The 4256-nt window shown below is 36.5% G+C and overlaps 1 non-coding gene across 1 annotated transcript; it reads right to left on the bottom strand.

Annotated features, from left to right (window-relative positions):
• Positions 1–3361: 3361 nt before the first annotated feature.
• LOC131182574 (small nucleolar RNA R71) lies at positions 3362–3468 on the bottom strand. The gene has a single exon (XR_009150838.1). It is a non-coding gene; the product is annotated as a small nucleolar RNA R71 (small nucleolar RNA).
• Between the last annotated feature and the right edge of the window lie 788 nt (positions 3469–4256).

The raw sequence follows: 4256 nt of genomic DNA, 5'->3' as shown, positions 1-4256 counted from the left end.
CCTCTGGTTGCACTGTCTGCTTAAGGTTAAGCAGACCCTCAGCAAATCTCGGTAGGCTTGGAATAAAATGGGTTTTTCTGCTCATGCTTGACTTCCAGCTTAACTTGTGCTGCCCCTTAAGCATTGCTGCTTACCCTAAGTAGGATCTCAAGCAGGATCTTAAGCAATTCTCGACAGGTTTTCGGATGAAAACTTGAATGTGTAGGATTTAAGCCGTGCTTGACTTGCGGCTTGACCAGGCTTAAGGTTAAGCAATATGACATACCCTAAGCAACATCATAAGCAAAGTCTCAAGCAAATTTCGGCTAACTTGATCTTTCAAGGCTTGATTTCTTTAACTTTCCTCCATGCTCAAGGAGCTCCAAATTTCTTCAAATCACTTTCTAATGCACTCATTGACCCTCAATTTGCCACAAAAACCTATTAAAAATAATAAAATTACAAAAATTAAATATAAAGTAACTAAAGTTAACAAATAAGCTAAAATAAAGCTAAAAACATAAAATATACTAAAATATAAGGGCAAAATGGATGCAAAACTACCCTAAAATGCCTATATGAAATGAGTGCAACAAATTCCCCCAAACTCAAACCTTTGCTTGTCCTCAAGCAAATTAAAAACAATTAATGCAATTTGGGATACCTTACCTTAAATTTATGAAAATTACTTATCCAAACTCTCAAGCTTACTTTTAGCCACCAACAAACCATATACCCACTTTCAAGGTACAAAGAATTCAATCCTTACCAAAGTTATCACCGTTTAGCCTTGGGTCAATTATCCATATCATCAAGCCCAAACCAATTGATAAGTGCATAATTTATTAATTTTACTCCCATCACAGTTAGTGTTTTTAGTGTGTTTTTATGTTTAATTCAGGTAGTTAAAATATATTTATCATTTACGCATGTTTTTAGATAATTTTGGAATAATTGTGTTAAATGGAGAAATTTTCAGCATTTGACCTTTGCTGTATTTTTCATGTGTTTCTAAAGTTGTGGGTCTCCAAATTGAGTGCTGTTTAATCTATTGAAAAGCTAAGATAGAGCACTTCAAATGATAAAGAGGGACCAAAGCCCAAATCAGTCTCCAAGGTTGACAAAATGAGCTATGGATCTATTGCAAAAGCCCAGACTTGATGTGTCAAGACCAGTTTTAGTATTTATTTTGTATCTGGAGTTTCAGACGTCCAAATGAAGCAAGCCCAAGCCCAATTGAACCTTAAGAGCCACCTCTACAACTTCTATGAGGGGCTAGACATGAGATGAGGCCATTTTAATTGTCAAAAACGGCAATGAAGTCGTCATTATGGGCTGGACCGTCTGTCTGAACCAGTCCTAGTTTTTGGGCCATAACTTGGGCTGTAGACCTCGGATTTGGGCAAATAAGTACCCGTTGGAAAGCTAAGAAATAGGGCTACAACTTTCCCGAAGAGGGTAGAGGTAGATTCGGAAAGAAAGTCACTGAAAATCAGCCTTGATTCTAGAGACGTGAATGCAGGCTGAAAATCTGCATTTTGAGTTTAAAAACTTTTCCTAGTTTGGTTCCTATCTTTGGGATTAGGTTTTTTACTATAAATACATCTTTGGGCAGCAGCTAAGAGCATCCCAATTCAGACCTTCATTCTCCATAGAAAACCTTCGTTCTTCATTCTCTTTTTAGATTTCTTATTTATTTTTCTATAAGCCATGAACATGAGTGGCTAAGTTTTTAATTCAATTTAACGGATTCAAGTTCTTATGTGTGATTTGTGAGATCAGGTTCTTAATTTAATTTATGTCTTTTTGAATATCTATTGTTTTCTGATTTAATTGTTTTTTATATGTTGAATGATTTGCTAAAAAAGCCTATTAGTTAATTGTTTGATTTGATCAATTGCTAGTTCATCTTCATAATCCGTAATTATTGTGTAAGATTGAACATGAGTAGCAATTAGGTTTTATTGATTATATTCCAAGTTTTCGATAATAACCTAAGGAAACAATAGGGTAGATTAAATGATTTGTGCTTCATAAATTGTTGTTTAGCTTAACTACTTCCTTTTCTTAAAGCAGTTATTAATTTGATAAGTATTGCTTAATACCAACTCAGTTGATAATTAGAGTCAATAAGAGTGCTGAGCTCGAATTGATGAGTATAGGGAAGTCAGGGGTTTACCTCGCTGTTTGGTAAATCTACGTTAAGTATTCAATAAGATATAATTGTTTTTCTTTTGTCTATGATCAAATCAATGCATTGGAATGTGAATTACCTTGGACAGAAGTTTGTTTAATTGGAGAGTTTCTTATTTTTATATCTTAATTTTAGATTTTTGATTTCTTCTTTGGATTATGAATTAACCCCCCCAACCTTTGTTTCTTTTTCCATTACACAAGTGCACGAAATTTAATAATTCAGTCTCTAGGGTTGGACTTGGATTTACCACTTACTGCAGAAAATATTTCATAATTGGTGATTTCAGTTAATTTAATTTCTGGTGGATTCGACACCCATCAAGAATTTTGGCGCCGTTGTCGGGGACTAAAATTTATTGGAATTCGTGTTTTTAGTGTTAGGGTATTTTGTTATTAACTTTGTTTTGTGGAGTGTTGCTATTTTCAGGTTTTCGAAAAAAAAAATTACGGTGTTACTGTTCATTAAGACTTTTGGTTGAATTTGGAGGGTGGCCCATACCTATCTTGAAGGAAACGACGCTCTGATCAAGACCAATGAATCCATAAGATTCTCTGGCCTCATGCTCTTGAGGCCAAATTTGATTGTTTTCTAGGGTTTTGAGGCATTTTTCTGTTTTTACTTTGATTTTTTTTTTTTTGGTTTATGACAAGAATTTCTCAATCTTGTGAGTTGATCTTTGATCCAGAAGTAGAAAAAACAGCTAAACGGTTGAGAAAATTAGCTAAGCAAGCTAGGCAGATTCCGAGTACATCTGAAGGAGTTCAATCTCCAAAGGAGTTAAGTTTGGATTCGAATTCAGAGTTAAATTCCGAAAATGAAACCATGGCTGCTAGGACTTTGAAAGAGTTGGATACTCCTGATCTAAACCAATAGCCTTTGTGTATCCAACACCCTGCTTTAAATGTTATTTTTTAGTTGAAATCTGGACTAATCCATTTGTTGCCTAAGTTTCATGGTCTTGCAGGTGAGGATCCACATAAGCATTTAAAATAATTTCATGTTGTGTGTTCCAGCATGAAACCTCAAGGAATTTCAGAGGATCAGATCAAGCTTCGGGCTTTCCCTTTCTCATTGGAGGGCACAGCTAAGGATTAGTTGTATTACCTTCCTTCTGGATCTATCAATTCATGGAATGGAATGAAGCAGATATTTTTGGAGAAGTATTTTCCTGCTTCCCATGCTGCCAATATAAGAAAAGAAATTTGTGGCATTCGGCAGTACAATGGAGAGAGTTTGTATGAGTATTGGGAGAGATTTAAGAAGCTGTGTGCAAGCTGTCCCCATCATCAAATAAGTGAGCAGCTTTTGATTCAGTATTTCTATGAGGGACTGCTACCAATGGACCGCAGTATGATAGATGCTGCCAGTGGAGGAGCTTTGGTTGACAAGACACCAGAAGAGGCAAGGAGGCTAATTGCTAACATGGCAGCAAATTCTCAGCAGTTTGGAATGAGAATGGATCACACACCCATGAAGATTAATGAGGTAAGTACATCTAACCTTGAGAAATAGATTTCTGATTTAACTTCTTTTGTGAGACAATTGGCTGTAGGGAACATGCAAACTGTTAAGGTATGTGGAATTTGTTCGGGTTTGGGTCATGCTACTGATATGTGTCCTACGTTATAAAAGGATGAATTAGTGCAACATGCTAATGCAGTAGGACATTATGGACAGCCACAACGCAGGTATGATCCCTATTCGAATACTTATAATCCAGGATGGCGAGATCATCCCAATTTGAGTTATGGGAATCAACCGATGCAAAACCGATACCAGCAGCAAAACCACAAGTGAATCAAGCACCTCCACCTCCGCGTCCCTCAAATCAAGGTATGTCACTTGATGAAATTGTTAAGGATTTGGCTAACAATACCCAACAGTTTCAATAGGAGACCAGAAATAGCATTCAAAACATAGAGAGGCAGATTGGTCAGTTAGCCTCATCTGTGAGTAAGCTCGAAGCTCAAGGTTCTGGAAAGCTTCCATCACAAACAATCATGAACCCTAGAGAAAATGCGAGTGCTATACTGTTACAGAGTGGGAAAGAAGTTGATAATCAGACTCCACATGAGTCAAC

The sequence above is a fragment of the Hevea brasiliensis genome, chromosome 8 (genome assembly GCF_030052815.1).
Source record: "Hevea brasiliensis isolate MT/VB/25A 57/8 chromosome 8, ASM3005281v1, whole genome shotgun sequence".
NCBI classification, from domain to species: Eukaryota; Viridiplantae; Streptophyta; class Magnoliopsida; order Malpighiales; family Euphorbiaceae; genus Hevea; species Hevea brasiliensis.
This window is presented reverse-complemented; position numbering and strand designations above follow the sequence as displayed.